A 26,006-nucleotide genomic window follows, 5' to 3' on the forward strand; every position below is an offset into this window, starting at 1 on the left:
GTAAGCTGATGTGACATCACAGGTGAGTTTCAGCCAGGTAAATTGCTGTGACATCACAGGTGAGTTTCAGCCAGGTAAATTGCTGTGACATCACAGGTGAGTTTCAGTCAGGTAAGCTGCTGTGACATCACAGATGAGTTTCAGACAGGTAAGCTAATGTGACATCACAGGTGAGTTTCAGGCAGGTAAGCTGCTGTGAAATCACAGTTGAGTTTCAGGCAGGTAAGCTGATGTGACATCACAGGTGAGTTTCAGGCAAGTAAATTGCTGTGACATCACAAGTGAGTTTCAGGCAGGTAAACTGCTGTGACTTCATCACAAGTGAGTTTCAGACAGGTAAGCTGCTGTGACATGACAAGTGAGTTTCAGGCAGGTAAGCTGATGTGACCTCACAGGTGAGTTTCAGGCAGGTAATCTGATGTGACATCACAAGTGAGTTTCAGGTATGTAAGCTGATGTGACATCACAGGTGAGTTTCAATCAGGTAAGCTGATGTGACATCAAAAATGAGTTTCAGGCAGGTAAGCTGATGTGACATCACAGGTGAGTTTCAGGCAGGTAAGCTGATGTGACATCACAGGTGAGTTTCAGGCAGGTAAGCTGATGTGACATCACAAGTGGGTTTCAGGCAGGTAATCTGATGTGACATCACAGGTGAGTTTCAGGCAGGTAAGCTGATGTGACATCACAGGTGAGTTTCAGGCAGGTAATGTGATGTGACATCACAGGTGATTTTCAGGCAGGTAATCTGATGTGACATCACAGGTGATTTTCAGGCAGGTAAGCTGCTGTGTCATCACAGGTGGGTTTCAGGCAGGTAACCTGATGTGACTTCACAGTTGAGTTTCAGGTAGGTAAGCCGCTGTGACATCCATCACAAGTGGGTTTCAGACAGGTAAGCTGATGTGACATTACAGGTGAGTTTCAGGCAGGTAAACTGCTGTGACATCACAGCAAGATTTCAGGCAGCTAAGCTAATGTGACATCACAGGTGGGTTTCAGGCAGGTAAGCTGCTGTGACATCACAGGTGAGTTTCAGGGAGGTATGGTGCTATGACATCACAGTTGAGTTTCAGGCAGGTAAGCTGCTGTGACATCATAGGTGATTTTCAGGCAGGTAATCTGCTGTGACATCACAAGTGAGTTTCAGGCAGTTAAGTTGCTGTGATATCACAGGTGAGTTTCAGGCAGGTAAGCTGCTGTGACATCACAGGTGAGTTTCAGGCAAGTAAGCTACTGTGACATCACAGGTGAGTTTCAGGCAGGTAAGCTGATGTGACATCACAGGTGAGTTTCAGCCAGGTAAATTGCTGTGACATCACAGGTGAGTTTCAGCCCGGTAAATTGCTGTGACATCACAGGTGAGTTTCAGTCAGGTAAGCTGCTGTGACATCACAGATGAGTTTCAGACAGGTAAGCTAATGTGACATCACAGGTGAGTTTCAGGCAGGTAAGCTGCTGTGAAATCACAGGTGAGTTTCAGGCAGGTAAGCTGATGTGACATCACAAGTGGGTTTCAGGCAGGTAATCTGATGTGACATCACAGGTGAGTTTCAGGCAGGTAATGTGATGTGACATCACAGGTGATTTTCAGGCAGGTAATCTGATGTGACATCACAGGTGATTTTCAGGCAGGTAAGCTGCTGTGTCATCACAGGTGGGTTTCAGGCAGGTAACCTGATGTGACTTCACAGTTGAGTTTCAGGCAGTAAGCCGCTGTGACATCCATCACAAGTGGGTTTCAGACAGGTAAGCTGATGTGACATTACAGGTGAGTTTCAGGCAGGTAAACTGCTGTGACATCACAGCAAGATTTCAGGCAGCTAAGATGATGTGACATCACAGGTGGGTTTCAGGCAGGTAAGCTGCTGTGACATCACAGGTGAGTTTCAGGGAGGTATGGTGCTATGACATCACAGTTGAGTTTCAGGCAGGTAAGCTGCTGTGACATCATAGGTGATTTTCAGGCAGGTAATCTGCTGTGACATCACAAGTGAGTTTCAGGCAGTTAAGTTGCTGTGATATCACAGGTGAGTTTCAGGCAGGTAAGCTGCTGTGACATCACAGGTGAGTTTCAGGCAGTTAAGCCGTTGTGACATCACAAGTGAGTTTCAGGCAAGTAAGCTACTGTGACATCACAGGTGAGTTTCAGGCAGGTAAGCTGATGTGACATCACAGGTGAGTTTCAGCCAGGTAAGCTGCTGTGACATCACAGATGAGTTTCAGACAGGTAAGCTAATGTGACATCACAGGTGAGTTTCAGGCAGGTAAGCTGCTGTGAAATCACAGTTGAGTTTCAGGCAGGTAAGCTGATGTGACATCACAGGTGAGTTTCAGGCAGGTAAAGTGCTGTGACATCACAAGTGAGTTTCAGGCAGGTAAGCTGCTGTGACATCATCACAAGTGAGTTTCAGACAGGTAAGCTGCTGTGACATGACAAGTGAGTTTCAGGCAGGTAAGCTGGTGTGACATCACAGGTGAGTTTCAGGCAGGTAAGCTGATGTGACATCACAGGTGAGTTTCAGGCAGGTAAGCTGATGTGACATCACAAGTGGGTTTCAGGCAGGTAAGCTGCTGTGACATCACAAGTGAGTTTTAGACAGGTAATCTGATGTGACATCACAGGTGAGTTTCAGGCTGGTAAGCTGCTGTGAAATCACAGGTGAGTTTCAGGCAGGTAAGCTGCAGTGACATCACAGGTGGGTTTCAGGCAGGTAAGCTGCTGTGACATCACAGGTGAGTTTTAGGCAGGTAAGCTGCTGTGACATCACAGGTGAGTTTCAGGCAGGTAAAGTCCTGTGACATCTCAAGAGAGTTTCAGGCAGTTAAGCTGATGTGACATCACAGGTGAGTTTCAGGCAGGTAAGCTGATGTGACATCACAAGTGGGTTTCAACCAGGTAAGCTGATGTGACATCACAGGTGAGTTTCAGGGAGGTATGGTGCTATGACATCACAGTTGAGTTTCAGGCAGGTAAGTTGCTGTGACATCATAGGTGATTTTCAGGCAGGTAATCTGCTGTGACATCACAAGTGAGTTTCAGGCAGTTAAGTTGCTGTGATATCACAGGTGAGTTTCAGGCAGGTAAGCTGCTGTGACATCACAGGTGAGTTTCAGGCAGTTAAGCCGTTGTGACATCACAAGTGAGTTTCAGGCAAGTAAGCTACTGTGACATCACAGGTGAGTTTCAGGCAGGTAAGCTGATGTGACATCACAGGTGAGTTTCAGCCAGGTAAATTGCTGTGACATCACAGGTGAGTTTCAGCCAGGTAAATTGCTGTGACATCACAGGTGAGTTTCAGTCAGGTAAGCTGCTGTGACATCACAGATGAGTTTCAGACAGGTAAGCTAATGTGACATCACAGGTGAGTTTCAGGCAGGTAAGCTGCTGTGAAATCACAGTTGAGTTTCAGGCAGGTAAGCTGATGTGACATCACAGGTGAGTTTCAGGCAAGTAAATTGCTGTGACATCACAAGTGAGTTTCAGGCAGGTAAACTGCTGTGACTTCATCACAAGTGAGTTTCAGACAGGTAAGCTGCTGTGACATGACAAGTGAGTTTCAGGCAGGTAAGCTGATGTGACCTCACAGGTGAGTTTCAGGCAGGTAATCTGATGTGACATCACAAGTGAGTTTCAGGTATGTAAGCTGATGTGACATCACAGGTGAGTTTCAATCAGGTAAGCTGATGTGACATCAAAAATGAGTTTCAGGCAGGTAAGCTGATGTGACATCACAGGTGAGTTTCAGGCAGGTAAGCTGATGTGACATCACAGGTGAGTTTCAGGCAGGTAAGCTGATGTGACATCACAAGTGGGTTTCAGGCAGGTAATCTGATGTGACATCACAGGTGAGTTTCAGGCAGGTAAGCTGATGTGACATCACAGGTGAGTTTCAGGCAGGTAATGTGATGTGACATCACAGGTGATTTTCAGGCAGGTAATCTGATGTGACATCACAGGTGATTTTCAGGCAGGTAAGCTGCTGTGTCATCACAGGTGGGTTTCAGGCAGGTAACCTGATGTGACTTCACAGTTGAGTTTCAGGTAGGTAAGCCGCTGTGACATCCATCACAAGTGGGTTTCAGACAGGTAAGCTGATGTGACATTACAGGTGAGTTTCAGGCAGGTAAACTGCTGTGACATCACAGCAAGATTTCAGGCAGCTAAGCTAATGTGACATCACAGGTGGGTTTCAGGCAGGTAAGCTGCTGTGACATCACAGGTGAGTTTCAGGGAGGTATGGTGCTATGACATCACAGTTGAGTTTCAGGCAGGTAAGCTGCTGTGACATCATAGGTGATTTTCAGGCAGGTAATCTGCTGTGACATCACAAGTGAGTTTCAGGCAGTTAAGTTGCTGTGATATCACAGGTGAGTTTCAGGCAGGTAAGCTGCTGTGACATCACAGGTGAGTTTCAGGCAAGTAAGCTACTGTGACATCACAGGTGAGTTTCAGGCAGGTAAGCTGATGTGACATCACAGGTGAGTTTCAGCCAGGTAAATTGCTGTGACATCACAGGTGAGTTTCAGCCCGGTAAATTGCTGTGACATCACAGGTGAGTTTCAGTCAGGTAAGCTGCTGTGACATCACAGATGAGTTTCAGACAGGTAAGCTAATGTGACATCACAGGTGAGTTTCAGGCAGGTAAGCTGCTGTGAAATCACAGTTGAGTTTCAGGCAGGTAAGCTGATGTGACATCACAGGTGAGTTTCAGGCAGGTAAAGTGCTGTGACATCACAAGTGAGTTTCAGGCAGGTAAGCTGCTGTGACTTCATCACAAGTGAGTTTCAGACAGGTAAGCTGCTGTGACATGACAAGTGAGTTTCAGGCAGGTAAGCTGGTGTGACATCACAGGTGAGTTTCAGGCAGGTAAGCTGATGTGACATCACAGGTGAGTTTCAGGCAGGTAAGCTGATGTGACATCACAAGTGGGTTTCAGGCAGGTAAGCTGCTGTGACATCACAAGTGAGTTTCAGGCAGGTAATCTGATGTGACATCACAGGTGAGTTTCAGGCTGGTAAGCTGCTGTGAAATCACAGGTGAGTTTCATGCAGGTAAGCTGCAGTGACATCACAGGTGGGTTTCAGGCAGGTAAGCTGCTGTGACATCACAGGTGAGTTTTAGGCAGGTAAGCTGCTGTGACATCACAGGTGAGTTTCAGGCAGGTAAAGTGCTGTGACATCTCAAGTGAGTTTCAGGCAGGTAAGCTGATGTGACATCACAGGTGAGTTTCAGGCAGGTAAGCTGATGTGACATCACAGGTGAGTTTCAGGCAGGTAAGCTGATGTGACATCACAAGTGGGTTTCAACCAGGTAAGCTGATGTGACATCACAGGTGAGTTTCAGGCAGGTAAGCTGATGTGACCTCACAGGTGAGTTTCAGGCAGGTAATCTGATGTGACATCACACGTGAGTTTCAGGCATGTAAGCTGATGTGACATCACAGGTGAGTTTCAGGCAGGTAAGCTGATGTGACATCAAAAATGAGTTTCAGGCAGGTAAGCTGATGTGACATCACAGGTGAGTTTCAGGCAGGTAAGCTGATGTGACATCACAGGTGAGTTTCAGGCAGGTAAGCTGATGTGACATCACAAGTGGGTTTCAGGCAGGTAATCTGATGTGACATCACAGGTGAGTTTCAGGCAGGTAAGCTGATGTGACATCACAGGTGAGTTTCAGGCAGGTAATGTGATGTGACATCACAGGTGATTTTCAGGCAGGTAATCTGATGTGACATCACAGGTGATTTTCAGGCAGGTAAGCTGATGTGACATCACAGGTGAGTTTCAGGCAGGTAAGCTGATGTGACATCACAAATGAATTTCAGGCAGGTAAGCTGACGTGACATCACAGGTGAATTTCAGGCAAGTAAACTGATGTGACATTATAGGAGAAACTTGCGCGAATATGTCAAAAGTTGTAAGATTTTTGCACAACTCAGAGTTACACAAAAACGTTGTGATTTTTCAAAGCAGTTTACGCCAGGATTCTAGCTAAATTGCTTTGATGAATCAGGACCAATATCTTTAAATTGACAGAATTGTATAGACTCAAGTATGAAAGCTAAGCTATGGAAGAAATATTAAGTGACGCATAACCAATCTTGGTAGCACAGATTTGGCACCATATATTACACTATCAGTGGAGCTCATCTATGTGGTGTGCCATCAGGATGCTAAAAGAGAATGCCATACGTTGGCACCTTTATAAGCCCTCTGCATTCTTGATTAAGGAATAATTATTGCATCAGTTGATATGTCACTAAATAGGGACTAATCGTATCTGTACAATTACCTTCCTAACATAGCTCCCTTAGGCTCTGCTCAAACAATTCTCGGAGCAGAGTCATTCTGTATTGAGCAATTACATCCCCACCAGCCCTTTGTGCTTCATTCTGGCAGTGGATCCATATCTTACTAACTCTGAGAATACAGCTGGTTGATTGTGAAAGGGAAGTAGCTGGTGTGGCCCCAACCGCTGATTGCACTATCTCAGCGGACTCCTGCTCATGCCCAGCAGGTCACAGGGAAGCTCGCAATGCCAAATAACTGTCTCATGATTACTTTCTTGCAAGTCAATATATCACAGGCAGTTCATTCTCATACTTTTAAATGAGCAGGTTCCTTTTAAACAACTAGACCCATCCAATTAGCCAGTAACACTCTATCACTGGTCTTACGGAAAAATTAAAAAAATGCTGTTCAGTAACTTGGAAGTTCCAATAACATCAGTCACCCACTGAGTGTTTTCCATTAGTTACTTCAAATTGGGCCAAATTCACACATCAGTTTTTTTCCTTGTATGTAACAAAATGGACCATTTTTTTTATAAGTGTACTGGATCCGATTTGTATGCATTTTTAACAACTGCGTGTCATCAGATATTCTTGTGAGAGAAAAAAAGCTGATGGAGTTTTGCCAAACTTCCCCTATGAAAAATGAAAAACAGACAGCACACCTATGTAACATGGATGGCGTTCATGTGCTAGTCAATATTTCAACAACACTTGGAGGAACCGCACATGAAAGACAATGAAGATGTTTAAAATACTTTTTAATTGTTTGTTTTTTTCCCCATATGCATGATGCATTAAGCGAGATAAGTTTACTTTATGAACAGGGAAAGACAGCAATGTTTTGGGCATTGTATGCTTCATCAGGCGTTAGATGGTCTTGTATGGAAACCAACTTGGCTGGATGGAGAAGTCCAGGGTCAGGGGTGGTAGCCATCAGCAAGAAAACCCCAAGTGCCCAGTGTCCCTATCCACAAAATGGCCCCAAATCCTTTAGAAGCCAGAAACTGCGCTGATAACGACAGTACTACATTATCAGTGCGGTTTCTAAGGTTAGAAGTGTAGAAAAGCCATTGGTGATATCATTGTCATGTGACCCAAAGTCCTTCACCCTATGGGAGTCTGGAGAAACTGAGGAGAAGGAGAGAGCTTGGATAAACTGAAAAGGCGAAGAATGTGGTATGTCATCATCACTCTCCATGTGTGTATGTCTGTATGTAAACATGCTGTGTTTGGGCAATATTCAGTGTATGTGTAACATGCATTGTTGTTTGTGCCACATGCACTGCATGTATAATATGTAGTGAAAGTAGCATACACTGTGTAAAGCATGCAGTGTATATTTAACATGTAGGTTGTGTGAGTCCACACACACACTTTGCTTGTTACACACAAACACACTGCATATCACACAAACATGCAGTGAGCTTATGTGTGTAATATGCCTGTTTTTGTATGTGTAACATTCAGTGTGTATGTAACATACTGTGTACGTGACATTGAGTGTGTGTGTAACATACAGTGTGTGTATGTAGCATGAAGTGTGTGTGTATTTAGCATACACTATGTGTGTATATGTGTAACATGGAGTATGTGTAAAATTCAGTGTATATATGTGTGACAGACACACATACACACTGCATGTTACATGAAGACACACTGCAAATTACACACTCTGCATCTGCGGTTTGTGTATGTAACCTGCAGTGTGTGTATGTGTATTATGGATTGAGTGTGTGTAAACATGCAATGTGTTTGTAACATGCATTGTGTAGTATATAACATACGGTGTGTGTAGCATAGAGTGTACAGTTGAATCCATAAGTTTACATCCACTATATAAAAAGACACATCTGCATGTTTTTCTCAATATCTGACATGAAATTAGAATAAACCTTTCCCGTTTTAGATCAATTAGGATTACCATAATTTTTAATATTTGCCAAATGCCAGTATAATGAGAGAGAGAGAATGTTTTAAGGCATTTTTATTTCTTACTGCAAAGTCAAAAGTTTACATACACTAAGATTACTATGCCTTTAAACAATTCTGGACTGCCCATATGATGATGTCACGTGTTTGGAAACTTCTAATAGGTTTTTTGGCAACATCTGAGTTAATTAGAGACACACCTGTGGATGTATTTTAATGCACAACTGAAACACACTGCTTCTTTGTATAGCATCATGGGAAAGTGTAAAGAAATCAGCGAAGACATCAGGAAGAGAATTGTGGACTTGCACAAGTCTAGCTCATCCTTGGGTACAATTTCAAGATACCTATAGGTGCCTCGTTCATCTGTACAAACAATTATACGCAAGTGCAAACAAGATGGGAATGTCCAGCCATCATACCGCTCAGGAAGGAGACGGGTTCTGTGTCCCAGAGATGAACGTGCTTTGGTCCGACATGTGCATATCAGCCCAAGGACAAAAGCAAAAGACCTTGTGAATATGATGGCGGAAGCTGGTAAGATTGTGTCACTAACCACAGTGAACCGAGTACTGTATCAACATGGGCTGAAAGGCCACTCTGCCAGGAAGAAGCCATTACTCCAAAAGAAACATAAAAAACAGATTAATGTTTACAACAGCACACAGGAATAAAGACCTTAATTTTTGGAGACATGTCCTGTGGTCTGATGAAACTAAAATTGAACTTTTTGGGCATAATGCATAGGAAGCCTAAGAACACCAACCCAACTGTGAAACACAGGGTTGGCATCATCATGTTGTGGGGTTGTTTTGTTGCAGAAGGGACTGGTGCACTTCACAAAATAGATGGCATCATGAGAAAAGAAGATTATGTGGCAATATTGAAGCAATTTCTCAAGACATCAGCCATCAGCAAGGAAGTTAACGTTTGGGCGGAAATGTGTCTTCAAAATGGACAATGACCTAAAGCATACTGCCAAAATGGTAACAAAGTGGCTTAAGGATAACAAAGTCAATGTTTTGGAGTGGCCACCACAAAGCCCTGATCTCAATCCTATTGAAAATTTATGGTTAAAGCTGAAAAGGCAGGTGCGAGCAAGGCGACCTACAAACCTGGATTAGTTACACCAGTTTTGTCAGGAGGAATGGGCCCAAATTCCGACCAACTATTGTGAGAAGCTTGTGGAAGGATATCCCAAATGTCTGATCCAAGTCATTCAGTTTAAGGGCAATGGTACCAAATACTAATGAAATGTATGTAAACTTTTGACTTTGCAGTAAGTAATAAAAATGCCTTAAAACATTCTCTCTCTCATTACTCTGGCATTTGGCAAATATTAAAAATTATCATAATCCTAATTGACCTAAAACGGGAAAGGTTTATTCTGATTTCATGTCATATATGTTAGAACCCTCCTGTTTGTTTTTTCTATCTTGTGTTTTGCGGTCACGTGACCATCAGCCTTTATATTCCAGCTCCGCCCTTCTGGCTGTGCTGGACTTCAGTGTTTGACTGTTTGTCTAGCCTGGTGCTTCAGTGCCTTTCTCTGTCAAGTTCACTTGGTCCTCTGGGACCTCTAGTACATTTTGTCAGTTTGTATTTTTGTGTTCTGCAACTCCTTTTCTGTTTAGGAGGTGTCCCATTTTTGTCCCAGTCCTTAGTTCTTTTAGGGACCCCTCCCTTAATTCTATAGGTCTTCGTTCAGACTAGCCGAGGACTAAGGCGGGTCTGTTCACTTGGAACAGGCAGCCCGCTACATCGTAGGGATTCAGCTTAGTCTTACTGTAGGGACAGCTTTCCCCTATCTTTCCTTAGTTCATGTTGCAGATATATATAGTGTATGTAAACTTCTGGTTTCAACTGTATGTGTAACATACAGTGTGTATATATAGCATGGAGTGTGTGTATATATAACATACAGTATGTGTGTGTGTGTAATTGTGTGTGTAATACGCAGTGTGTGCTTAACATGCCGTAGGTGTAACATTCAGTGTGTATAACATTCAGTGTTTGTAACATGCAATATTTGTGCGAAATGCAGTGTGTCCCCCCACAAACACTGCATGTTACCCACACAACATGTACAATGTATATATATATATATACAATGTATATATATAGTGACACAGAAAATAGTAAAAACATCACTGAAAAATAATAAACTTGCTTAAAAGCACACAAAAAATTCAACAACAACACAGCTTTATTAAACTATAGATGATTTTAAGATAATAAATAGACTTTAAGATGTAATGATGTTAATATTATGTGGATACAATACTAGAAGGACACCAAACAGCAGTGTAGTAAATTTGGAACCATAGGGACATAGGAGGTGATCAAGTCTAGGGCTCTCTTTAGAGATTACTTCTCTATTAATGCCTTCTTATATTTATACATAAATGTGTAATCAGAATGAAACGTCTATCAATCTGAATATTCATGTTAATTATCCAGACGTGCAACTATTAATTTCTAACTATATGCTGGACTTAGTGGCACCTGCCAAGTCTCATTTTCTCTCTCATATCTATGCTTTATGCCGTCTTAAGTCAGTTAATTAGGTAGTCGAAGAGGAAATCCAGCACAGCAAGTTTTATTTATAGCGTCTTCGCCCAGTGGGAATACACCAACAGAGGCAGCCGCTCCGTGCGGCTATGAATAGATCCGAGAGCTATTTTTAGGATCAGAAGACATCTCCAAACCCCCATCCTCCGAGGGATTGCTAATTCAGGTTTATGCTCCGTGCTATCTCTATATGCTGCATGCACGCAGTGGCATCTGGAATAAACAGCGGAACAGAGAGAAATCTACAGAGTGCAGTGCAATGTAATGTGGAGAATCCCATTAGGCATTAGTGCTAATGTAAATCAACGCAAAATAAGTTTTGCAGTTTCTCTTGCGTTAAAGGTTACAGACCATGTAACCTTCCATATATAAATAAATTGTATATCTATGATACACTGGTAAATGTACATGCCCCCACAATTATGTGTGTGCGGGTATGTATTTATGAGAAATATATTTGTAAAAAGAGAAAACAAACAAAACAAAAAAATATATCTATACAGTACAGACCAAAAGTTTGGACACACCTTCTCATTTAAAGATTTTTCTGTATTTTCATGACTATGAAAATTGTATATTCACACTGAAGGCATCAAAACTATGAATTAACACATGTGGAATTATATAAAAAAGTGTGAAACATCTGAAAATATGTCTTATATTCTAGGTTCTTCAAAGTAGCCACCTTTTACTTTGATGACTGCTTTGCACACTCTTGGCATTCTCTTGATGAGCTTCAAGAGGTAGTCACCGGAAATGATCTTCCAACAATCTTGAAGGAGTTCCCAGAGATGCTTAGCACTTGTTGGCCCTTTTGCCTTCACTCTGCGGTCCAGCTCACCCCAAACAATCTCGATTGGGTTCAGGTCTGGTGACTGTGGAGACCAGGTCATCTGTCGTAGCACCCCATCACTCTCCTTCTTGGTCAAATAGCCCTTACACAGCCTGGAGATGTGTTTGGGGTCATTGTCCTATTGAAAAATAAATGATGGTCCAACTAAACGCAAACTGGATGGAATAGCATGCTGCTGCAAGATGCTGTGGTAGCCATGCTGGTTCAGTATGCCTTCAATTTTGAATAAATCCCCAACACTGTCACCAGCAAAGCACCCCCACACCATCACACCTCCTCCTCCATGCTTCACGGTGGGAACCAGGCATGTAGAGTCCATCCGTTCACCTTTTCTGCATCGCACAAAGACATGGTGGTTGGAACCAAAGGTCTCAAATTTGGACTCATCAGACCAAAGCACAGATTTCCACTGGTTTAATGTCCATTCCTTGTGTTCTTTAGCCCAAACAAGTCTCTTCTGCTTGTTGCCTGCCCTTACCAGTGGCTTCCTAGCAGCTATTTTACCATGAAGGCCTGTTGCACAAAGTCTCCTCTTAACAGTTGTTGTAGAGATGTGTCTGCTGCTAGAACTCTGTGTGGCATTGACCTGGTCTCTAATCTGAGCTGCTGTTAACCTGCGATTTCTGAGGCTGGTGACTCGGTTAAACTTATCCTCAGAAGCAGAGGTGACTCTTGGTCTTCCTTTCCTGGGGCAGTCCTCATGTGAGCCAGTTTCTATGTAGCACTTGATGGTTTTTGCAACTGCTCTTGGGGACACTTTCAAAGTTTTCCCAATTTTTCAGACTGACTGACCTTCATTTTTTAAAGTGATGATGGCCACTTGTTTTTCTTTACTTAGCTGCTTTTTTCTTGCCCTAATACAAATTCTAACAGTCTATTCAGTAGGACTATCAGCTGTGTATCCACCTGACTTCTGCACAACACAACTGATGATCCCAACCCCATTTATATGGCAAGAAATCCCACTTATTAAACCTGACAGGGCACACCTGTGAAGTGAAAACCATTTCCGGTGACTACCTCTTGAAGCTCATCAAGAGAATGCCAAGAGTGTGCAAAGCAGTCATCAAAGCAAAAGGTGGCTACTTTGAAGAACCTCGAATATAAGACATATTTTCAGTTGTTTCACACTTTTTTGTTAACTATATAATTCCACATGTGTTAATTCATAGTTTTGATGCCTTCAGTGTGAATGTAAAATTTTCATAGTCATGAAAATACAGAAAAATCTTTAAATGAGAGGGTGTGTCCAAACTTTTGGTCTGTACTGTATATATATATATATATATATATATATATATATATATACACACACAATATAAATATAATATTATAATATTATTGTATTATATATACAATATATATATAAAAAATTTGTTTATAGATATATTTTTAAGTATGTATGTATATATATTCATATATATTATAGTTCAGCCTTTAAAATGTTTTAGAGGAGTAAGCTATAGAGGATCTAGGAAAAAAGTATCCAGTATTCAATTTCCCAGCAGCGCCATCGTAGGTGAAATAATGCATTACACCGGTCTTTAATGAAATCAATGATTTGTCTGTGTGGTATCTGAATGCACTGGGTCCCCTAGAGCAGGGTTCCCCAACTCCAGTCCTCAAGGCCCACCAACAGGTCATGTTTTCAGGATTTCCTTAGTATTGTACAGGTGGTGTAATTATGGTCTGTGCAGGTGATGGAATTATCACCTGAGCAATAGTAAGGAAATCCTGAAAACATGACCTGTTGGTGGGCCTTGAGGACTGGAGTTGGGGAACCCTGCCCTAGAGTAACCATTACCCTTGGTAGATGCTCTTTCCTTTTAGGCTAATAGGTGAGGGTCTTGAGCTGGGGGACACCTCTAATAACTCAGAATACTCTGTTAGACAGCTGTGACACATGCAGAGATTGACTGACCATCAGTCTAACAGCCGTGACACTTGCAGCTGCGGCGACAATAAAAGAAATCCTGAGCACGCCGAAATACTCGGCGAGCACCCAAGCATGCTCGCTGGAAAAGGTTAATGAAACATACGCGATCATCACTAGTAGTCACACCTAAGGTATATTCGTGGATTTCTCTGTGCTGCTAATAATGAAAACTATTATTCCTGGCTGTCATGGTAATGTACTCAATATTCATGAGAACAGATGGGTAATGAATGAGGACTGATGCAACCATTGTAACTGATCACTCAGAATGAGATGTTTTGTTGACACCTTTGCTGCTGGAGGCATCTTTCAATTCTCAAAACTTTTTCTTTCCCAGTCCCATGAGAACGGTGCAGTCTGAGCCCAATATTTACTATGAATAAAACTGCGGATTGGTTTATAGCTCAGAGACTTAAGAAAATCTTATTGTGCGCTCTTTCTATCAAAGATTCACTGCCCAATATTCATTCTGATTACTGTATCTATTACACAAAATGAACCAGTAACAGTCATTGGTATTAATTAATATCATAAAAGGAGTTTTATTATTTATTTTGTAATTGCAGATTAAAGGGGGTTTCCGTCTTAAGTTAAATTTATGCAGTCACTTTATGAGACTGCAGATTGGCACATCCTAACAATGTGTATTATGCATATTGCTTGTTGCCAGATCGAGCGTTAGTAGTCACATGACCTCCAGTATACATGGCGGTCACATACCGACTAGATTCTCATCTGCTCCTCTCAATAGAAGAGAAGCGGATGAGAATCCATTTGCCACTTAATTGTATAACAAAGCGGTTTGCATCGTTTTTAAATCATTCTAAACACATTTTCAAGATGTATGCTGTCAGGGAATGGAAACATTTATCATTTACGTTCAGAGTCTTAAAGCCTTTTTGGATCATGACCTGCACAAGCAATTGCAGAACTTCTTATAGTAAATCAGAACATTAGTTCTTGTAATGCACCATCTTGAATATGGTTAGGAATTAAAAAATAAAATATATTAGAACAAATTACAAAATGTTTCAGGTATAATGAATTACATTGTAGTGTCGGCGTCCCTGCCTCCTGCTAGGCAGGGATGCTGTTCCCCTCACCTCTCTACTCCGTGCCCGGCGTCCTCCTCCCGCTCTGCTGGCAGCGCGCGCTGCTTCCCGGCCACTGTGCTTAGGGCGCGCGCGCGCGCGCTCCCCCTCTCTTAAAGGGGCCGCGCGCGCCGTCCTAAGGAGTCCCCGGCCAATGGCCGGAGGACCTCACCATATATAAGGCACCTCCTCCAAAATGGAGGTGCCCGAGCAATGTTGTTGCAAAGCCTTCACTCTGCTTCAGCCCTCAGGTCCCGTTGCCAGTTACCTGCCAGTCATCTTCCAGATTCCTGCCTGTTACCTGCCAGTCACCTGCCAGATTCCTGCCTGTTACCTGCCAGTCACCTGCCAGATTCCTGCTTGATACCTGCCTGATATCCGTTTACCTGCTTGCAAGCCTGCGGTCCGACGGTCTGCCTTCCGACACCTGTCAGTCTGTCTATGGACCAGCCTGCCCGCTCACCTGGGAGCGCTCATCTGCTACCTGCCTGCTAGCCTACCTGGAGGCTCCGCCGTCACTTGCCGTGAGCACCTGCCTGTCCAGAGACTCTTGCCTGCTCACCTGGGAGCGCTCACGTGCTACCTGTCTGCTAGCCTACCTGGAGGCTCTGCCGTCACTTGCCTGTCCAGAGACTCTTGCCTGCTCACCTGGGAGCGCTCACCTGCTACCTGTCTGCTAGCCTACCTGGAGGCTCTGCCGTCACTTGCCGTGACCACCTGCCTGTCCAGAGACTCTTGCCCGCTCACCTGGAAGCGCTCACCTGCTACCTGCCTGCTAGCCTACCTGGAGGCTTTGCCGTCACTTGCCGTGACCACCTGCCTGTCCAAAGACTCTCGCCCGCTCACCTGGGAGCGCTCACCAGCTACCTGCCTGCTGTTCTTTTACCCAGAGACTGTCCCTGTCACTTGCCGTGAGTACCCGTCCTTCTACTCAGAGACTGCCCCTGTCACTTGCCGTGACTACCTGCCCTTCTACCCAGAGACTGTCCCTGTCACTTGCCGTGACTACCTGCCCTTCTACCCAGAGACTGTCCCTATCACTTGCCGTGACTACCTGCCCGTCTTCCCTGGGAGCCACCCGCTTCCTTACAAGGACCGCCCCCTTGTACAGTTGCTCAGAGGTTCCGCGTCCCAGACCCGTTACAGTTTGCTCGGGCCAGTTACCTCCAGCACTTCGTTAATGCCCACCATTCAGACTGGGTGGATCTCCTGCCATGGGCCGAATTCTCTTACAATAATCACGAGAGTGAATCTTCCTCCAGATCCCCGTTTTTTGTAGTCTTCGGTCAGCATCCTCGGATCCCATTTCCCGTCTCCACCTCGGTGGACAATCCGGCTGCGGAATCTCTCGTTAGCAAATTTTCCTCCATTTGGGAGAGTACCCGATCCGCACTCCTTCAGTCGTCCGAGCGGATGAAAAAACACGCTGACAAAAAACGCCTGGATCCTCCACAATTCCGTCCTGGAGATAAAGTCTGGCTCTCGTCCAAGTATGTCCGCCTCAAGATTCCTTCCTACAAGTTACGGCCTCGGTTCATCGGCCCACTAGAAGTTATCAAACAAATCAACCCAGTGGCCTATAAATTGAAACTCCCGGCCAACTTGCGGATCCCTAACTCCTTCCATGTATCTCTCCTCAAACCCGTGGTACTTAACTCTTTTTCCAAGTCTACAGGTACGCCTCCTGCTCCGGTTTCCGCTGAAAACGAGTTTGAGGTAGAGAACATTCTGGCCACCAAAAGGGTAAGGGGAAAAACCTTTTTTCTGGTAGATTGGAAGGGGTTTGGTCCTGAGGAGAGAACGTGGGAGCCCCGGGAGAACATCCATGCCCCTCTCATCCTTGATAAATTTCTGTCTGGCCTAAAAAAGGGGGGGCCTAAAGGGGGGGGTACTGTAGCGTCGGCGTCCCTGCCTCCTGCTAGGCGGGGACGCTGTTCCCCTCACCTCTCCACTCCGTGCCCGGCGTCCTCCTCCCGCTCTGCTGGCAGCGCGCGCTGCTTCCCGGCCACTGTGCTTAGGGCGCGCGTGCGCTCCCCCTCTCTTAAAGGGGCCGCGCGCCGTCCTAAGGAGTCCCCGGCCAATGGCCGGAGGACCTCACCATATATAAGGCACCTCCTCCAAAATGGAGGTGCCCGAGCAATGTTGTTGCAAAGCCTTCACTCTGCTTCAGCCCTCAGGTCCCGTTGCCAGTTACCTGCCAGTCACCTGCCAGATTCCTGCCTGTTACCTGCCAGTCACCTGCCAGATTCCTGCCTGTTACCTGCCAGTCACCTGCCAGATTCCTGCTTGATACCTGCCTGATATCCGTTTACCTGCTTGCAAGCCTGCGGTCCAACGGTCTGCCTTCCGACACCTGTCAGTCTGTCTATGGACCAGCCTGCCCGCTCACCTGGGAGCGCTCATCTGCTACCTGCCTGCTAGCCTACCTGGAGGCTCCGCCGTCACTTGCCGTGACCACCTGCCTGTCCAGAGACTCTTGCCTGCTCACCTGGGAGCGCTCACCTGCTACCTGTCTGCTAGCCTAGCTGGAGGCTCTGCCGTCACTTGCCGTGACCACCTGCCCGTCCAGAGACTCTTACCCGCTCACCTGGGAGCGCTCACCTGTTACCTGCCTGCTAGCCTACCTGGAGGCTTTGCCGTCACTTGCCGTGACCACCTGCCTGTCCAAAGACTCTCGCCCGCTCACCTGGGAGCGCTCACCAGCCACCTGCCTGCTGTCCTTCTACCCAGAGACTGTCCCTGTCACTTGCCGTGAGTACCCGTCCTTCTACTCAGAGACTGCCCCTGTCACTTGCCGTGACTACCTGCCCTTCTACCCAGAGACTGTCCCTGTCACTTGCCGTGACTACCTGCCCTTCTACCCAGAGACTGTCCCTGTCACTTGCCGTGACTACCTGCCCGTCTTCCCTGGGAGCCACCCGCTTCCTTACAAGGACCGCCCCCTTGTACAGTTGCTCAGAGGTTCTGACGCGCCCCTGGGCCTGTGTCGCGCTGCGTTGCGCACGCGGGAGCTTACCCGGAGCCGGATCTGTTTAGGGTTGTAGTCTCGTGGCGGTGACCCGGTCCGTGCCCAGGGAGTCAAACTGGACGGCAGTCTGTTAGCGGTAGAAAATGGTTGATGACTACGCCACCCGTTGAATGCAGCCAGGGGGCTGCTGCTGCAGGGCAGACCGCTGAGGCCGGTGGAAGGATGGTGCAGCGTGATAGTATAACCCCCAACGGGAGGGGTATGGCCTCAGGGCAGCCGACGTGGATGATGGGGGTAGCAGGAACCACTCAGAGACGGTATGGTAGCGTTCAGGGTCTTTACTGGTAACAACGATAGACCCTCCCGGAGTACTTGCTAGCGAACGGGGCCTGGTCAGTCCTTGAGCAGATGGGATCTCCCCTGGCCAGGCGTAGTTGTAGGCCTCCCAAGCTGACTGTACTCTTCTGGCTACCTTGCTAGAAGCTGATGTAAGTAGCCCACGTCCCTGAGTGTACCGTGTGGTGCTCACCCGTATGGCCGGTGACTCGGGGCCTTCTAATGGCTTCCGCTCCACGATGGCGGTGCTGGTCCCACGCGTGTGACCGTGCCTTCGGGCTTCTGGGCCAGGGGACCTGAAATCCCCTGCCTGACGGATTCTGCTGCTGGGTAGAAGTTAGTCCCCACAGCCTCGGACTCCGGGTCCGGTAAAGAATCTTCTTAGTCAGGGCGAGCTCTTTAGCTGCCAGCCCCTGACTCCTTGTGACTCTGCTGCTTCCTATGCTGCTCTTGTCTCTACTCTTCCTGGACTCACTAACCCTGCCTCAGCCCCGGGTTTATACAGGGGAAGTTCTTCCCCTCCCAAGGCTGGGCAGGAGGTGTGGCATGCACAGGATCCCTGACCAAAGGACCTCCCACCTGCTCTCAGACGTAATATCTCTATCACTGTGACAACCAGACCCCTGGGGTGTCACACTCCCCCCTAGTGAAATTTAGTACTCCGGGACTAAACACTTTTTAGAAAAATATAACAAGGTATATCAAAGAACAATAAAATACAATAAGGAAACACAATAAGATGGTCACGGATGTCCGCAACCGGGTGCAGTCTTTGAAGAAAAGCAAAGGTGTCCATTTCACCAACACAGGGAGACGTAACCAGGTAGGGGTCTGTCCTACCCCGAGTCCTTAACAGTCTCTAGTCCATCCTGGGTTACGCTCCAACTATATACAAAGGATTCCCGGTAAATCCACCGAAGACTCCTAAAAACAACTAGAAACACAAAATTACACACAAGCAACAATAAACAGGTAAACATTGTAAAACAACTTAAACATTTAGATCCTCCAACGTGCGGATAACTGGCCTCTAGTGGCCCTAGTGGACCTACGGAGCTGACTGTCTGGCCCTGAACTACAGGGTGTAGGAGCTGTCAAGGGTAAACTGGGCAGCTGTCTACCGGCTCTTTGTCTCACTAGGGGTACGGCAGGCTCACTATAAGCAGAGGGTGGATTCTCCTGTTCCGCTTGGGTGGAGTCTTCTGCCTCCTGGACCGGCTGCTCTTCCAGCTCTACCCGTTGCTCCGTAGGTTCTTGGGATGATGGTTGGAGGAAGGTGAGTACGGGTACCACAACTGCACCATTGACTTGAGTCCAAGACCGAGGGAAGTCCCCGAGCACGGTACTAACCATATCTTCCCTTTCTTCCACGGGTCGATGGTCTTCCTGTTCCTCCTCAGGGTTCCTCAGTTGTTCGGGGCACTTCTTCAGGTGGTCCCGGGATACAATGGCTGTGGTTTCCCCTCCGTCTTTACTGATGGTACAGACCTTCGGGTTCTCGTGGCTTGAGGGCAGTACGGTGTACGGGTCCTTCTCCCACTGGTCGTCCAACTTGTGGAGCCGTCTCTTCCTCTTCAAGACCTGCTCTCCGGGTACCAGGGGAACAGCGGGAGCATACTGGTTGTAAGTCTTCTCTTGTCTTTCCCTAGCCTGACAGAGACTTCGCTCCACGCTCTCCTGTACTTTCCGGTACTGCTGCTGCCTCTCTGTGTCCCAGTCCGTTTCTGGTGAAGTGTCCTCGGGCGTCAGGACTCCCATTTCCAGGTCAACAGGTAACTTACCAGGTCTTGCCCTCATTAGGTAAGCCGGGGTACAGTTGGTGGAACCTACCGGGATGTGGTTGTATAGGTCCACCAGATCGGGCAACTTCTCAGGCCACAGACTGCGTTCTTCCAGGGGCAACGTTTTTAGAAGATCCATTACCACCTGGTTCATTTTCTCACAAAGTCCATTAGTTTGCGGATGGTAGGGTGTCGTCCTTATCTTCCGGCAGCCATACAGATTGCAGAATTCCTGGAAGACCTCCGCTTCAAAGGCAGGTCCCTGGTCCGTCAGCACTTGGTCCGGGTACCCGTGTGGACGGCAAAATTGCTGCTGGAAGGCTCTAGCTGCTGTTCGAGCCGTTAAGTCCTTGACGGGGACGACAACCAGAAACCGGGAGTAATGATCCACGATGGTTAACGCGTAGACGTAGCCACTTCTGCTGGGGGTCAGTTTTACATGATCCAAGGCTACCAGTTCCAACGGTTGCCGGGTGACGATGGACTGCAGGGGAGTCTTCTGGCTGGCCCGGTCCTTCCTTCTCAGATTGCACGGGCCACAGTCTCTGCACCACTTCTCGATGGTTCCCCTCATGCCTACCCAGTGGAACCGCTCGCGCAGCAGGAACTCCAGCTTTTTCCACCCGAAGTGTCCAGCTCCGTCGTGGTATGCCTCCATCACCATGGCTGCGTCTCTTCGTGGCACCACTACTTGCCAGAGTAGTTCATGCGTCCTGGAGTTAACCATTCTGCGGCACAACTTCCCCTTGTAAAGGAACAGTCGACTCTTCTCTGCCCATAGTTGTTTGGCTTCCTCTGGAGCGTCTGATTCCAGGCTAGCCTCCGGGCGAGTCAGCATCTCCTTCACCAGTCGGACGGCAGGGTCGCTGTCTTGCGTTTCCGCCCAGTTGTAGTGAGGTAAGGGGTTCAACGTAGCAGCCTGCTTACTCCTTACCCGGTGGGAATACTGGATAGTCCCATGACGGTGGAACGCAGGGAGTTCAACTTCTTCCAGTCCCTCCGGATCTTCTCCTCCGTCCGGCAGGTTGGGCATCCTGGACAGGGCGTCCGCGTTGGTATTGGAGCGCCCTGCCCGGTATTTAATTGTGAACTCGTAGTTGGACAGACGGGCCATCCACCTCTGCTCCAGGGCACCGAGTCTTGCCGTGTCCAGGTGTGTCAGTGGGTTGTTATCCGTGTATACGGTGAACCGGGAAGAAGCGAGGTAATGCCTAAAGCGCTCGGTGACTGCCCATACCACGGCCAGGAACTCTAGCTTAAATGAGCTGTAATTTTCGGGGTTCCTTTCGGTGGGTCGCAGTTTTCGGCTGGCATAGGAGATTACTCGTTCTCTCCCCTGCTGAATCTGGGACAGTACGGCTCCTAGCCCGATGTTACTGGCGTCGGTGTAGAGGATGAAGGGCTGGCTATAGTCCGGGTACGTCAAGATTTCATCCCCCGTGAGGGCCATCTTCAGCTGGCGGAAGGACTCTTCTTCTAGCTTTTCCCATTTGAAGGGCGGCTTCTGGTTCTTGGCCTTCCGGGACTGGCCTATCAGGAGGTCCTGCATAGGTGCTGCCTTTTTGGTGAAACCGGGAATAAACCTTCGGTAGTAGCCTACCAACCCTAGGAACTGCCGCACTTCTTTTACGCTGGAGGGGCTTGGCCATCCCTTAATTGCGGTGATCTTATCGGGGTCGGGAGCCACTCCGTCAGCGCTCACCACGTGTCCCAGGTATTGCACCTTTGGTTTCAGGAGGTGACACTTGGAGGGTTTCACCTTTAGGCCGTAACTCGCCAGAGCTTCGAACACCTCCGCCAGGTGTTTCAGGTGGTCCTCATAAGTTTTGGAGTATACGATGACATCGTCCAGGTACAACAGGACCGTCTCGAAGTTTCTGTGGCCCAGACAGCACTCCATTAATCGTTGGAAGGTTCCTGGGGCGTTGCAGAGTCCGAACGGCATGCAGGTGAACTCGCTAAGTCCCATCGGGGTGGTGAATGCGGTCTTCTCCCGGTCCGCCTCTGCTACAGGAACCTGCCAGTACCCGCTAGTGAGATCCAAGGTAGAGAAGAAGTTAGCAGATCTTAAAGCAGCCAATGACTCCTCTATCCTTGGTAAGGGGTACGCATCCTTGTGTGTGATACGGTTGATTTTCCGGTAATCTACACACATCCTCATGGTGTTGTCTTTCTTTTTGACTAAAACTAGTGGGGCTGCCCAGGGGCTACAGCTATCCCGGATTACCCCAGCCTCCTTCATGTCTCTAAGCATCCCCTTGGCGTGTTGGTAATGTGCAGGGGGTACGGGTCGATACCTCTCTTTTATGGGAGGATGATCTCCCGTGGGGATGCGGTGTTCTACCCCCTTGACTCGCCCGAAGTCTAACGGGTGTTTACTAAACACTCTCTCATACTCTTGAACCACCCGATAGACTCCTTGTTTCTGGTGTGAGGGAGTGGAGTCAGTACCCAGATGTAGTTGCTGACACCAGTCCTCCATGTCTTTCTTAGAGCCGTTACCTTCTTCCGGGTGAGATGGAGGCAAGGGTTCCACAGATTGTATAGAATTTTGCTTAGTGGTATATAATTTGGCTAGCGTGGCATACCGGGGCAGGTACACTTCCCTCTCCCCGATATTTATTATGCGAACGGGCACCCTCCCATGGCGTACATTGACCACCCCCCGTGCTGTCAAAATGGTGGGCCTACTGTCTGAGTAAACTGGTTCTACCATTGCCTGGTAATCTCTACCTCTCAGACCAATAGCTGCCCGGCACCAAATCATCATTTCACTTTTTGGGGGCATGGCAATAGGAAAAGGGTCACACATTCTTACGCTACCAATCTCACCGCCGGAGAGTTCCACTTGTTGCCGTTGCATCAGTGCCCGGATCTCTTTCTGGAGCACCCGCTGCTCGCCGGAGCTGGCATTCTTGGCAACCTGCTGTAAAAGGAAAATCACCTCTGCAAGACAATTTTCAATTACATTAGTTCCTAGAGTTATTTTTGGGTGACTCTCATGTTTGTCAATATCTACAATGATCAGTCCCTGTGCGGCCAGTTCGACTCTACCAATTTTGATGGTCACCTCTTTAAATCCGATCTGTGGCACGGGCTGACCATTGCTGGCGATGATACTCAAGTCGTCGTCAGGGTAGCGGGTAATATCCGAGTCATTCCAGTACTGCTTGAAGAGCACGTACGGGATGGTGGTGACCTGTGACCCGGTGTCCAGTAGGGCACTCATGGGAATGCCATCCAGTACCACAGGCAAGACTGGACGTCCTCCCACATATCTGTCGCGCCAGTTCGATGGGCCTGGTGATCTTTTTCCTGGGGGTTGGCCCTCTACCCCAGGTTGTGCCCGTTTAAAGAACAGTACCTTTCCATATGTCCGGGTTGATTGCAGCGGCGGCAGATGGGTCGTCCGTCCTCGCTGTATCGGTCACTGGGTCTTCCTCTGGCCGGTGGGGTCCTCCTTGGTCGACGCCACGGGATGTCCTCCGGTCCGGATGCCAGCTGGATCTTCCCTGGAGTGGAAACCTGTAAAGACTGCACAGTTCGGGTTAGCGCAGCAACGCTTTTAGCTAGCTCTTGGACCTGATGGTGTAGGTCTGGAGCCGGGTCATTGTCCAAAGCCTGCGCATCAGCTCCCACAGGCCCTGCTGACAAGGGCGCCGCCTCCTGGTAGTAAGTGGTAGTGGGGCGTCTGTGGGTCACAACGCCACCTGGTGCCGGTTCTCGGAGCACCCGGATGGCTCTGTCCTTGAACTGTGCAAATTCTAGATGAGGGTCCTGTAAGGCCATTGCCCGCAACTGGGTGCGGTGGGCATTGCAATATAAACCCTCTATAAATTGTTCGGTCAACAGCCTGTCCTCGTTTCCCACTCCATTAGGGTCGGTCTGCTTAATGGCCCTCAGGGCCTCTTGTAGGTTGAGTGCATAGTCCCTTATACTCTCATGCGCTCGCTGCTTGCACCCGTAGAATCTAAGTTTAATCTCGGCTGAGGTGCGGGTATCAAAGGTGTCCTTCAGCCGGGTTAGTATCCCTGCGACAGTCTTCCTCCCAGGTGGCCAGGATTTTACTTCCCTTTTGGCTGCCCCAGTTAGTTGGGCCACCAGGATGCTCACTTTTTGCTCTTCTGTGAGGGGGTACACCTGGAAGAGGCTATCCAGCTTTTCTCTAAAGTCATGCAGGGTATGTGACTCCCCTGAGTACTGGGGTAGCCAAGCTGCTCCCGGGATATAGGGCATGGTGAAGGGCATAACTGCAACAGCGGTAGCGCTGGCGGGGGTTGAGGCAGTGGAGCTCTCCTCCGTATCCGACATCTTCCTCCCCCCTAGTGGACCGTGGCCTACCTTGCGATGATCCTGTTCCGTAGGCCGCGGCTCCGCAGTGGATCGTCAGGGTTGAGGACCTTCCGTCGCGCTCCTGTGACGTCGGCGTCTGCTGGGCTCCTTCCAGGACCTTACGCAACGTCCGGACGTGAGGCGGGGCTTCAGTTCTCGCGCGCTTTCGGAGTCCACGCCCCTCTTCTTCCCGCGCGGCGTCCTCAAGATGGCGTCCAATGGCGGGAAAACTCCACGGATGGCGGGAAGAAGGCTGAAGATGGCGCCGGATGGCGGGAAACTTCACCGATGGCGGGAAGAAGGCTGAAGATGGCGCCGGATGGCGGGAATCTTCACCGATGGCGGGAATCTTCACCACTGGTAAGTTTGAACAGTCTTTGCTTTTCAGGCACGCAGTACCCGGTGGTTGCGGGCACGTGATCCTGCCGACTACGCCAAAGTTGACGCGCCCCTGGGCCTGTGTCGCGCTGCGTTGCGCACGCGGGAGCTTACCCGGAGCCGGATCTGTTTAGGGTTGTAGTCTCGTGGCGGTGACCCGGTCCGTGCCCAGGGAGTCAAACTGGACGGCAGTCTGTTAGCGGTAGAAAATGGTTGATGACTACGCCACCCGTTGAATGCAGCCAGGGGGCTGCTGCTGCAGGGCAGACCGCTGAGGCCGGTGGAAGGATGGTGCAGCGTGATAGTATAACCCCCAACGGGAGGGGTATGGCCTCAGGGCAGCCGACGTGGATGATGGGGGTAGCAGGAACCACTCAGAGACGGTATGGTAGCGTTCAGGGTCTTTACTGGTAACAACGATAGACCCTCCCGGAGTACTTGCTAGCGAACGGGGCCTGGTCAGTCCTTGAGCAGATGGGATCTCCCCTGGCCAGGCGTAGTTGTAGGCCTCCCAAGCTGACTGTACTCTTCTGGCTACCTTGCTAGAAGCTGATGTAAGTAGCCCACGTCCCTGAGTGTACCGTGTGGTGCTCACCCGTATGGCCGGTGACTCGGGGCCTTCTAATGGCTTCCGCTCCACGATGGCGGTGCTGGTCCCACGCGTGTGACCGTGCCTTCGGGCTTCTGGGCCAGGGGACCTGTAATCCCCTGCCTGACGGATTCTGCTGCTGGGTAGAAGTTAGTCCCCACAGCCTCGGACTCCGGGTCCGGTAAAGAATCTTCTTAGTCAGGGCGAGCTCTTTAGCTGCCAGCCCCTGACTCCTTGTGACTCTGCTGCTTCCTATGCTGCTCTTGTCTCTACTCTTCCTGGACTCACTAACCCTGCCTCAGCCCCGGGTTTATACAGGGGAAGTTCTTCCCCTCCCAAGGCTGGGCAGGAGGTGTGGCATGCACAGGATCCCTGACCAAAGGACCTCCCACCTGCTCTCAGACGTAATATCTCTATCACTGTGACAACCAGACCCCTGGGGTGTCACAGTTCCGCCTCCCAGACCCGTTAAATACATTGACATATAACAACGTGGCTACCTTCAACAGCTGAAATCATACATGGCACCGAACAATCCAATGGCACAGTAAAAAATATGAAATATGATCCACTCAAAAACACTGATGAAACTCGGACCATTTTTTGAGTATGAAAAAAATCATCTGAATGAGCCCTCAGGGTTTGCTCACTTAATGCAATCTCTCAACTTTTTTTGTAATATTCTGAATACATGGTGAAGCTACCACAAGTTTACAGCACTTTTCAAAAATCATGGTAAAGCGTAGCAACTATACTGCAATTTCTGAAAATTGTAGCAAAAAATCATACGGTAGATTTTAACATTCAATTTTGGGCCATATAAATTACTACAAATCAGTTTACACATTGACTCTATTGTAGTTAATGTCAAAAATTGACACAGAGTTGGGATGAAATAAAAAAAATGGCAGCATGCACAGATTCTGATTACTGAATGAAAATTGGC

The 26,006-nt window shown here is 48.0% G+C and overlaps 1 protein-coding gene across 1 annotated transcript in view; it reads right to left on the reverse strand.

The window, feature by feature from the left end:
• The window catches only part of LOC141161570 (voltage-gated delayed rectifier potassium channel KCNH8-like), a 754,200-nt gene that overhangs the window by 112,190 nt on the left and 616,004 nt on the right, over positions 1–26,006 (reverse strand). The gene's annotated exons all lie outside the window — the stretch shown is intronic.

Source organism: Phyllobates terribilis, unplaced genomic scaffold (genome assembly GCF_046119375.1).
Source record: "Phyllobates terribilis strain yellow unplaced genomic scaffold, ASM4611937v1 Scaffold_9__5_contigs__length_417890890, whole genome shotgun sequence".
Taxonomy (NCBI): domain Eukaryota; kingdom Metazoa; phylum Chordata; class Amphibia; order Anura; family Dendrobatidae; genus Phyllobates; species Phyllobates terribilis.